We start from the raw sequence: 13,299 nt of genomic DNA on the forward strand, positions 1-13,299 counted from the left end.
TCCTCCACAAGTATCGCATTTTTGGGTGGGCGGTGGTTGTGTGTTTGGGTTTTTCCTGTTTGCTTTGTTGATCCTTTTGATCACTTCCTAAATCATTTGATCAAAGTCCGGCACATTTGGGTTTTGCCCGCCCAATTTTATCGTGGACTCACTAGTGATTAAAGAGGTGCTACTCGTTCCCTGATATATGTCTTCAGTCACTCCCCATATTCCTTGAAATTATCTACCAGATACCATGAATCTTTCGTGGCTTGCTCAAAAGTTACACATGCCTTCAAGTGCAAGTCCTTTTTGAGCGTGTTGTGAATCTTCTATGAAAAGGACTGACAGTTTTTCATCCTGAGGTAGTTCTTGAGTAGGGCATCTTTCTATATACTGCTTGAAACAAAGTGATGCTTCCGTCACTTTCTCTTTCTCCTTTTGCCTAAATGCATAGATCTGGGAGACAATGTTATGCTTGATCCCCTCTTTGAGAATTCCTCAGCGAAATCTCGGAGAAGTCGCTCAATACTTGGGAACTCCAAGTTGTTTAATGGTTGGAACCAAGTCAAAGTAGTACCTTCTAATGTCAACCCAAAACCTTCATATTGAGTATGGAAATCAGTTACCTATTACACTTTGAACACTTGTTTGAATATCGAAACATGGGTATACGGATCTATTGATCCATTATACTTTTTGGGTATGCATTTTTCCACTTGAGATGGTCTCATACGTCTGGCCTCTGCAACCATTCTAACAACACCTGGTCCTCTTAGTGTGGTTTCTCTAGGTTCATAATATCCTCTTGGTACTACCAGTGGTATCCTATCCTCTATACGCTTGTCAAGTCGATCTCGTGTAATAGTCGGAGGGATTCTATTGGTGTAAGTGACATCAGGAACAATATCTCCCATATGTGTGTTCATGGAATCCCTAGACATCGTTGATCCTAAAGGCCCTGTGTTTGGGACTTGTTCATGTCAAAAAGACTCCTCCACCCTAGTTCTCATTGGGCTCACATGTACAGTCTCAGGTGTTCAGTGAGTATATCTCTCTAATTCCTTACGATCCATTGGAGAGTACGTTAGGCCATACTATCTATTATGATCACCTGAATACTTCTCCCCTTCGTGTAGGTGAAAACATACAAGTTCTTACGGTCAATCAGTTCCTTGATGCGAGGTTTGTCACATCTGTAATAAAGTGTTTGTTCTCCATTATTAAACTTATATATCCCCACATACATGTTGTCTATATCAAGGCAATCTGTCTCATTGGTGTGTCTAAGCACCGCATTTTGTTTCTCCATCTTGGGTGGCTCATCAACCAGCTTGTTATCTACCTTGTCCTTGGTACCAGGCATCCCCCATTTATCCACAATAAAAGGGTTATGAACCACTAGGTACATCATTCCCTCTCAATCAAAATATCTATCCCCGTCATAATCAACATCTACAAGGTCTCTGAACTCGCTTGGCTTATTTTCCAACTTAACACAGTAGCGGTCCATTCCATCTTTATAAATTTTGGCCTTAAGCACATTTTCAAATTGAAACTTCAAATACAACAATTTTACAACAGATGCAAGATGAGAAAGACCTGCCCCCATCAAAGGTGTTCCCTTAGGGTTCACCTTGTTAGAATCCTCGATCATGAGGCTGTATAATCTCTCTGACAAAGTTTCAGAGAAGCTCTCCTCTAAAATGGGTTCTAAAGGTGGCATTGGTCTCTAATTCATGCTTTCTTCCGTTGAGTGATTGCTCCCTTAGTCAAAGATGCTGGGATTCCTATTCTGGTACAATCTTCTTGATCCCAAATTCATAAAGAGTTTGTAATGCAAAATCCAAACCGGATTACCTCATTAGATAGTTTGAATCCCCCATTTGATCTTGCTTGCTAGGTAGTACCTTCTAGTACTTGCAACCCTTTCCAAATTTTCTTGATAGCTGTGAGCTTACAGCCATTGTTGTTAGTTCTTTCTTTTAATCAATAAAATTTAGGTAGGTTTTTCAATAGCACACAATTCCTCACACTCATCAAAAATTGAGGTCCAATTTCAATTTTGAAAGATCCACCAGGGTACTGTGGACTATTTCTTTGTGTGGTGAAATTCTGCTTTTGTTATGACTCAGAGGTACATGGATTGCGATCCATGTTGGGAAGCCAAATGAAGTTTTGTTGATACCTTCAGGTTCAACATGATTAGGAGGTCTTATGATATCAATTTTTTTAGAAATGAACCTCTAGATTGGAAGCTAGGTTAATTCTGTCACTTTGCCAGGGCTCCTGTCAGTTTTGGGCTTTTGGGATGGTTTTTTGCATCCAAATTCAATTTTGGAAGGACCACTAGACTCTCTGTGATGCCCTCTAGCTATGGTACGAGTTTAATATCAAAATGTGTCAGGGAAACATGGATCGCAATCTATGTTCCTTAGTGTCAGTATGCACTGAAACTTGATCCACAGCTAGTCCTTGGCCTATTGATGCTGGCTATATGGTTTTTGAGTGTTTTGGAGTTTTCTAGGTCAGCCAAAATTCAGTTTTAGGTTTTTTTCTAGTGGTTTCTCCCTTCATCTGATTTTTGCTCCCTTTTGTCCTCTTTTTGAACTTTTTTGATAAGGGTCCCTTGGGAGAAAGTGCTTCAATTGTTATCACTTTTCTACTTGCCTGTTATCAGCTCAAAATTCCAAAAAGGTACGTGAATCTTGATCCATGTTTGGCAAGATTTTGGATAGATACTTTGTGAGTTGGTGACACAAGGTCTGGTGATGCTAATTCCCAAATCTTCTTGGATTTGATAAGTTTCTTCCACGTCAAAAGCAAGATTTTGTGTCTGTTTCAAGCGGTTTTTTACAAACAACTTCTTTTTTGGTATTTTGGTCAAGTTTTTCCACTTTTTGTCTATGGCTCCTTTTGGAAAAGTTGCCTCCCTAGTAATCAAGAGTACACTGGTCCAATCTTACTGTTAGATTTCTACCTGGAACATGGATCGCGATCCATGTTGGGAAGCATCTGGTCATAATTTTTTGTTCTATTGGTTCCTGCTTCTAGTTGATCCTAATTCTCTTCCCTTTTTGAATTTGGACAAGTAAAAGTTTAGTTTTTCCCTATTTTCCTCAATTTCCAAGGTTTTTCTCTGCTCACCCCAATTTCTTGATTCTCGTGATCTTTTAGCACTCTATTTCTGACCAAACTCAAGGTTCTGATGCCGGAGAGCCTGTTCTAAGCAAGGGAGACAATTTTAGCACATTTTGCCAAAAAGGTACATGGATCGCAATCCGTGTTTGACAAGCAAATTGGAAATTTTTTGCACATTCTGTTTTTAGTAAGTGTTTTTATCCCCTTTTTTGAAGGTTTTGCTGGGTTTGGTTCATTTTTGAAGCTTTGACCATCAATTCTTCAACTTTTTTGAGTTATGGTCTTCAACACCAAAATACGGTTTTTAACAGTTTTTTCCTCGATCCTTTTGGCCCTAAATGATGGTGTAATTTGTTTCCTAACCTACTCCTATAAACTGAAGTAAATTTGCAAACATAAATGAACATAATAGTACAAAAATGACAACGAAGTGTGTGGTGGAACAGTCCTTTCCAAGCATGGAAAAATCAAAGAACAAAATACTATCTTGTAGTTCACTCACAGCTTTATTTCCTCTTAATGAGTAGTACTAGCTACTCTCAAACTCCAGTCTCTACCCAAGCACTAAACTTACGTCAAGTTACTTCACTGTCTATGTGTAAGCGAAATGGGTGTCAAAAGCTTTGAAGGGAGATTCTTTTGTACACTGAGTCACTCACCACCTAATGATTGGTTTCCCTAGCAGCGGCACCAATGTTAGCGGGTCGCCACAACAAACGCCTGCAGCATAACTCTTTTGTACTAACATAACGTCAATATGCAAGGAAGCGACTCAGGATGGAGCACGGAGACTTAATGAGAGTGTCGATCTCACCAAAGCGAACTCAGAGGGATACTCATTCTACGACAAAATAAAATTAACCACTTCCTAGTCAAAAAATTATTATGAATCCAATCTCATCGCTCTAGGTCATCACGCCTTTTTGGCATCCAAATGAATTGGAAATGCAACAAAACTTAAGAAGAGGTATCACAACACCTAGGGGCACAATCTTACCAAGTTATGTCACCATCTGGGAAGGTACATAGATCACGATCCATCACAAAAAATATGTAAAAAACTAAAACAGAAGTACTCGAAAAGGTCCCCCTTAAGCATCGAAACACTTATCCATGGTCAAGTCATAAAAAAACAACCATTTTAACCTCCAAATCAATGCATTTAGCTCACAAACAAAGCATCGTGAAACACAATAGAATTGAAAATAGTTATACTTAGATAGTAGAGCAAGAGACAAGGAACACAATCTGCTATTTGGAAATGAATTTTGATTACCCGTCCAAGAGAAAAGAGGATTACAATTTGTAGCAGCAAGAAGCTCTTACAGTGAACATTTTCAAATCTTCCAAGCTAATGATATCGCTTTAGTCCAAACTAAGGGTTTTGACTTAAAGGTTCAGGGAGCTTTTCCATGGCCATTCAGCCACCTACAAGGGTGTAGACTCAGAGAGGTTGAGAGGGTATGTCCAATTACATTGCAATTACAAATCATCATAAGCTGAATTACATGACTTCTTTCAAAAAATTGAGTGACTGTTTACAGGGTTTGGTGTGCATCCGCTTGTATCTACCAAGCACCCACGGCCACAAGTCTTAGCAAGAATGATGGCCATGATGATGATGGGATGGAGGATGAAAAATTCAAAGAGGATGAAGCCAACACATCCACAAATAACAATTCTATTTCTCTCTTTATTGATTTAGGAGCCATGGGCTTAGAATTGGATGATGTTTGTTGTAGAGATATTTTGGAAGATGATTCATAAAAAAATTGTATACTTTAAGTTAAAAAAGTTTTTGTTGTGTCGTCCATTCATGACTCTCCTCGCCCTCTCTAATTTTGTGAAGAATGCTAGATTAAGTTAATTAATTAGGAGTTATTAATTTAATTGATAACAAATTATTTATAACTTTTTGGGATAATTATTTATGAAATAAAGCTTTATGATGCAAGTGGAGCCAGTGGATCCCAACATACTGTTGGAGCTATATATGGCTCACTCTACTCAACTTGGTCTCACCTATATATTTGTATTTTGTCCTCAATACGAATCATTGTTTGGGAGTGCACATGGTGTGTCTCTTGTCTCATCTCTCTCTCTTTCTATCTACATCTCAACATTGTATCAGAGTGGTAAAGATCACACACCGATTCAATTCATGGTAACAAAACAGTATGTATATGCAATTTGCATGTAAGATTCAAAATTGCTACAAATTTTATTTTTGAGCATTGATTCTTGTTAACTATGGTTGTTTTGTGCTAAGAAGAATATGATTAGTGTTGGTGTGGTGTTTATTGCTAATCAATATAATGAATCGTTGATTATGTTTTCTTGTTGATTTGTTTTTTGACACCCTGAACTTCATCTCAATTTGGGGGTCTTCTTTGATTTGAGTTCTAGGTTTGCATCAATCGGAGTTCGCAGCAGAAAGTTATGTTGTTTTTACTGCAATTGAGCTTGACGCAGCTTTCGTCCTTGTGAAGCATACGCAATCATTTTTCTAATTTTGGCATCAATTTTTTCAAGAAAATTTATCTGTTTGCTATTCATATTGTGGTCGTCAATCTTGCATCTCATGTCACTCTATTTTGAGGACTCTTTTATTATTAACGTCTCCTTTTCCCTGCTTTTTGGGGTGACGTCTCTCACGTCTCTAGACGTTTATTGAGAATCCTTGTTCCATTTATCATTGACAGAACACAATCTTCATATTTCTCTTATTCTCAATTGCATCCTTCACCATATATAGTGTGCAAATTTTGCGATCTTATTTTATACCCCGGGGGATTCACCATGGAAAACTTACCGCACCACATAAGTGCAGAGGAGGGGGATTTTTTTACAAGTTACATAAGCATATAAGGTAGGGACAGACCCCCCAATAATTTATCTCTAGATTTGAAAATAAGGAAGGGGGCCATCATATTTGGAGGGGGGGGGGGGGGGTGTGACTTGACCCAGGTTGATTACTTGTAACTATTGGTCACTGGTGTGCACTAAAACTCGCATAAATTTTAGGGAATTTTTTAATCAGGTCACACATCAAATTTTGCATCAATCCGGTCATAGATAACGGCTGATTCGGAGCACGTCAAGGGTTGATTTACATCAGCTTTGGATGGATCATAATTGGACGAGTAGCAAAAGTGCAGGTTGATCGGGCACATAGTTTGAAAGAAAATTAAGACACATTGAGGGTACATCTAGTTATCAATAAAAGTGGTTCCTTTTAGTACGTTGCCAATCACTATGCTACACACTCTTTGACTAGTTTTACTCAGTTAGATCATGTGAGGCATAAATTTTATATGTAAGATAGGGGTATGATAGTTTTCTTCATTGATTGTAGTATAAGCATAGAAAGGGGGGTCATATTCCCTAGAATAAGTCGTATATAGGGGTTTTATCAAAGTTGTCCGCTTGCAGGTGGTGTCCCATTTTGTATATAGAGTGAATCCTCTGGGTTTTATACGTCTTCTTGCAACAAGATATGGCTATGACTATTCTCGTCAACGGCTTCCTTCTGGCCAGCGTTCTGTTCCTCCTTTCCAAGACCAAGGATTTCTAAGCTGGAAATCAAAGATGTTGTTAATTCTTGAAGGTGATGAACTCTTTGATGTTGTCCTTGGAAATCGTGTTTGTCCACCTTAGCCTGTTGATAATAAGGATCTTGATAACGTGCTTATCATTGAAGGACCTATATTTGAAGAATGAAATGTTGTATATACGGATTGGCAACGAAGTGATAAAGCAACTCATCGGTATATTCTTTTTTCTCTTATTGATTCCCTTTTGCTTGGTATGTATGAACTGCCTACTTTCCACGACATATGGAAGTACCTTATTGCAAACTTTAGAAGAAATATGTTATATACATACTTTATTTGAGAGGGTTTCTTAACAAGTTACAATATGAATCTGGTACTACCATGACGGGACATATTGAACCTTTCAAATCTATTATTAATCAACTCGCTGCTGCCGATGATCTTGTTCTGAAAAGACAATTGATTACACTTCTTCTTGATACGGTGAAGGACTCCTCTTATGATAATATGGTTACTATTCTCTCCAATAAAGATGGTATGGATTTCAAGCAAGCCTACATGTCTTTAATTGAATACTCTCAACGTCAAGAACGTCGTAATGTTGGTCATGATACAACTATGATTTCACAAGAGGAGACTGAGTCACAACAGATGGAACGTGATTTTTATGCTCAAAGGCGTCCATTTCCACGAGGAAACTGCAGAGGTGGCCATCACGGTAATGTTTTCTCTCATCTCAAATTTCCCAATAAGCAATGTTCTTACTACAATAGAAATGGCCATACTGAAGATGATTGTTGGGCACGTCAATCGGGACTTCAGTATGATGAATAACACAATATTACCACAAAACAACCACGTTTATCTAGAGACTCTTCTTCTCCTTCTTGTGAATATTGTGGACGATCTGATCATCCCACTCATATGTGCTATAAGCATCGATTTGACATAGATCGTAATAGAGCATATGCTACTGAATATCAAAACAATAATGTACCAGAAGCAAGCTACGTCCTATATTCAATTTCTCCAGATAGAATACTTCATGTATGTGATGGATCACTTTTTATTGTCGATTCTGTTGCTATAGGAAATATGACATATCAGTCTAAGTGGCTCCATAACTATCATCCACTACCAGTTCAATATGTTGTTTATCGTGCTGATGATACGACTTGTCAAGTAAAGTGTAATGGAGACTTATATCTTGGTACCTTATCTTCTTCCACTCAAATTTTGCGAGGAGTATTACATGTACCAGATCTTCAATGTAATCTTCTTTCAGTTGCTAGGCTTGTTGACCTTGGCCTGTTTGTTGGATTTGATCATACCAAATGCCGAATTGAGAAAGATGCACAGACTATAGTCAATGCTCCCCGAAACGGTAACTTGTTTGAAGTCTCTCTCAAGGATGTTGTAGCAAATGTTGTCACTGCTCCAAGTGATCATGATTGCAAAGTATGGCATCACCGTTTTATTCATGCTGATTTCTCAAAACTCCTTGATCTTTAGCGTCATGATCTTGTTCATGGCATGGATCTTAAAGCCCATTCTCATATGGAAATTTGTGAGTTTTATGCTCTTGGAAAACATAATCATAAACCCTTTCGTCTTTCAAATACAACTCATTTTCATGTCATATTGGATCTTGTTCGTATTGATATATGTGGACCTCTACCTTCTTCGAGATCACAATATCGCTACTTCATTACTTTCATTGATGATTTCTCACGGTGTACTACTGTATTTCTACTTAGATAGAATACTGAGGCCTTATCTGTTTTCAAACAATTCCACAAGGCTACGGAACTTCAAACTGGTTGTCCCCTTAAGAAGCTTCATAATGACAATGGAGGCGAATATGTTTCTCGAGAGTTTGTGAGTTACTGTGCTGATAGTGGAATTCATCATGAACACACTATTCCATATTCACCTCAACAGAACGGCGTTGTTGAACTAAAGAGGCGCACTATTCTCAATGCTGTAAGATGTATGTTGATTCATTCTAGTTTATCTTCTGTTTTGGGATTGAAGCTATTTTGACAACAATATCTATTGAGAATCATCTTCCTACTACTGCATCCTCTGGTAAGATACCCATCACGTCATGGACAGTTCACATTCCTTTTGTATCTTGTTTTCGAACCTTTGGATGTACTGGTTATATTCATATTCCCAAAGAAACACGAACAAAGCTTGATGATCCTAGTTTTAAAGTTATTTTTATTGGATATTCGAACACTTTTTCAAAGGCTACAAATTCTATGACCCTTTCTCCAAGAAAGCTTTTCTATTTTTTTCAGATGATGAAACTCTTCCTATAGAGCAACTTTCCTCTTCACAACCATCCATTCCAAATGTTGCCAATGATGATATTGATATTTTTGTTGATCTGCCTATTGATTTTGAACATGGCTCATGGCATGTTTATGATGACGATATTGTTGATAATGCTTTCTCTACTTCTGAAGGTCCCGTTACTTATGATGAAGCTATCTATTCACCACAAAAGGATCAATGGAAAGAGGCTATGAACGCAGAGTACGATTCTCTTATCTCTAAACATACATGGATACTAACTGAACTACCTCCTGGTTGTACAACTATTAAGTGTAAGTCGGTGTATAAGACAAAAGCAAAAGCAGATGGATCTTTTGACAAGCTCAAGGCACATCTAGTTGCAAAGGTTATTCCCAAGTAGCTGGTGTTGATTATCAAGAGACCTTTTCACCAGTTGTTCGCATTACAAGTGTTCGAGTTTTATTGGCATTTGCTGTTCAATTTGATTTAGAAGCTCATCAAATGGATGTGCGAACTGCTTTTCTTAGTGGCGACTTGGAAGAGGAAATTTATATGGAACAACCAGAAGGGTTTGTTATTCTAGGTAAAGAAGACATTGTTGCCCAACTCCATAAGGCACTATATGGTCTCAAACAAGCTTCGCAAGCCTGGTATACAAAATTTGTTCTTTTTCTCACCTCTAAATGATTTATCTCTTTCTCTTTAGACCCCAACTTATACATAAAATGCCAAGGTAGCAATTTTGTGATTCTTTCTCTTTATGTGGATGATACTATCCTTGTTTCCAATGATTTGAGATTTCTTCAGCAAGTGAAAAAGTTATTGTCTTCTACATTTGATATGGTGGATCTTGGAGAGATTCACTCTTGTATTGGCATTTAGATCCAATGGAACCGTACAAAAAGTATTTTATGCCTTCGACAGACAAATTTTTATTGCATATACTACTCAAAATTTGGTATGGAATCTGCACATTCGGCCAACACACCTTGTCTTGCGAGCTCTACAAAGATCACTTCTAACAATGGCGGTCAATTTGTCACAAATCAACCTTATGCTAACTTGATTCGATGTCTTCAGTTTGTTGGCATGAATACTTGTCCTGATATTCTGTTTGTTGCTAATTATCTTGGACAACTTCTGGCACGTCCTTCTCTTAAGCATTGGTCTGCAGCAAAGCGTGTATTGAAATACTTGAAAGGCACTACAGATTTTGGTTTGGTCTATTGATGAAAACTCACATCGGATTCTATGCAATCTCTTTCTCTTTTGGGTTACGCAGATGCAGACTGGGCAAGCTCACATTTATCTATGCGATCTACTAGTGGAGATTGCTTCTTTGTAAATGGTTGTCTTGTTTTGTGGACCAGCAAGAAACAATGCTATGTTGCAGTTTCTGCGACTGAGTCAGAATATGTTGCAGTATCACTTGCAGCTTGTGATCTGATCTGGCTTTGATAAATATTGGTTGATATTGGTCACTCTCCTCTTTCTAGCACACCCTTGCGGTGTGACAACCAAAGTGCTATTAGACTTGCAAAAGACTATGTTCAACATAATAAGTCAAAGCACATTGATGTCCATTATCATTATGTCAGGTATGAAGTACGCAAAGGAACCACTATTGTTGAACAGTATCCAAGTGACAAGATGATTGCAGACATTCTTACCAAAGGCCTCAACGAGTCACGTTTCATCCTCTTGGAGCTTGGAGTTTCTTTGGCCTCACTCTTTCTAGATTAGCTTCTCTGCTATTGTGATAGCTTTGTACATATGACATTGTAATCCTATAGGTACCATGCACTATGCACACTCCACATTTGCACATTGTGATCTCTGATCACTTGTATATTTGTATATATATACACAATTGAATTTCACATCATCGTCATTGGTTCATATTTTTACATTTTATAGGGGCTTGGGTTTTCCCCTTGAACTCCCCAAGGGTTTTTTCATCCAAAGCTAGAGACCTTTGTTTGAGTGGGGGTATTGGAGCTATATATTGCTCACTCTACTCAACTTGGACTCACCTATATATTTGTATTTTGTCCTCATTATGAATTAGTCTTTGGGAGCGTACATGGTGTGTCTCTTTTCTCGTCTCTCTCTCTTTCTATCTACATCTCAATGCATACTTATCAAGAACATCCCTTATCTTCAAGGGCAACAACAAATCTCGATCAAAAAATGGGACAACAACAAAGCTTCATCAAACACGGGTAAAATGTAGAATGGCATACAAAGACTACGGACAAACAATGACAATTGTAGCAAGAAATCTCTCAACAACAGGCATAAAGATCTCAACAATAATGAAGCTAGTGAAGTATTGCAGGATACCAAGAGTGAGTCCATCATTGAGTCAATCATAAAGGCACGCAATTCAAACAAATCTTCATGGACCAAAGTGGCAACAAAAAGATGAATGAGCAACAAGATGCAAATTTCCTCCACATTTGAAGTACAATACATGCATCAACCAGACCACATGAGATATCAAGTGTTACCGTATACATGTGGTAGTGATGTGTGTGAGCACACTAGGACCGCCATGGCAATTTTTCCCTCTTTAGGAGGTTTTTCCCCCCGAGAATTGTATATATGCCCATCACTCTAGGGCTATCTATCTTTCCATTGCATACTAAGTAACACACTCTCTATTGTGTGCCTTGAGCTTCCTGCATCTTCTCGAAGATGTGTGCATTTCTCTGCAAACCTAATTCCAACATGAAGCACTCAAGGAAGGGGGGAGATGACAAAGAACTTCCCAAGCTAACGAACAACCTTGAAGACAAAGCTGACGACAACCCTAATGACAAGAATGCACATGGTCATGTGAAGGGATGGCACGAGCTAGAAAGTGGGGAATGTTAGTAGATTGTGCGTACTACGGGTGTCCACCTGGACGGACACGTAGCCGGACACCACATTTGTATTCTATAAATTTTTTGAGCTAGTGTAGTGATAGTATATGTAAATCTTGATTCCAAAGTAGCAAGTCGATTCCCTGAGTTGTAATTCTCTTATTAAATTTGTAAATTTCCATATGAGCGAGCCATTGGCCATTTAAAAAGCTCTAGGTATCAAGGTCAATAACTTTAATGTGAAAGGAGGCTTATCTTTGGAGAAGAAAAGGGCTCTACTGTATGTAGGCTCAAGTGACTACAAGGCTCCAACTTGTAATAATCACAACTAAGGATTGGGTAATCTGATTCTAGTTTTGAAACTTGAATTGTGTTCCTCTCTCTTTTCTCTTTCATTCAAGTGTATACATTTGTCAATTTTTTTGAGGTCTGAGACTACATGTTGTTAGCATGCAAACAACAAGGAAAACCGTCTGAAGGAAGAACTATTACATCACCGAAAACACCTGCAATAAACACCTGTAGAAATTTATGAAAAACCCTTCAAGCATGAAGGACACTCAAAACTAGAAGAGTCTAAGGATACCATGATGAAGCTCGTCTCGTGGAGATGTCCGTAGAGTATCCATATGCAAACAACAGATGAGCAATGAAAGAGTTATGGCCACTCAAAACCGGGGGTGTACTCTTTCTTGCTCAAAGATGAGCTCTCTAGAAGTTGTGCAGGTGTTGCAGCTATTAAAATGGGTTTTTTTCTTATCTTTTATTCCCAAAAAAATTCTCTCTCTTCTCAACCGATAAGACTCTCTTTGTAGGCCTCTTTTAATTGGTTCATTTTTTGCATTTTTTGGGTAGAAAATGAGTGTGGGTGACCTTTTGGCCAAGGGAATGGGGTGGGGGCAAGTGTCTAGGGACCTAAAATTCAAGCCAAGTGCATGTCCAACTGAGTGGGAACCCAAAAAATGCATCCCTTCTCCCCCATGAAGCCCACGAGCCCCTCCATAGCCAAGCCTTGAGGGCTCCACTCACCTTGATACACCCATAATGGGCTCCCAATGTGCCCTATACACCCACCACTCTCCCCTTTTCCTTTCCCATGTAGGATAATTTCCATGCCACATGGAAATTCCTCCCTAATCCTCCCAACTCTCTCATGCCCAATTAATCTCCATCTTCTCTCCCAAGTAGGAGAACTTCTCGAACAACCTTCCCCAAAGCATAGCTTGCTCCTCCAGTCACCGAATGACATCGTGTAACACACAGTGGTGTAGACAAACAATGTTGACGCAAGTATAATCCAACAACACATTGTCATGCCGTGGCATGTCCATAGTGGGAATGGAAGCGAAGCCTACAATATTATGGATTTTATGTGTATGCCTTAAGTGTGCATAAGTATATGCATTTTCTATTTAGTATGCAAAAAGCTAGTCAAAGTTTGATGTGTCACTCTTGTT

The sequence above is a fragment of the Adiantum capillus-veneris genome, chromosome 28 (assembly GCF_014529385.1).
Source record: "Adiantum capillus-veneris isolate H3 chromosome 28, ASM1452938v2, whole genome shotgun sequence".
NCBI classification, from domain to species: domain Eukaryota; kingdom Viridiplantae; phylum Streptophyta; class Polypodiopsida; order Polypodiales; family Pteridaceae; genus Adiantum; species Adiantum capillus-veneris.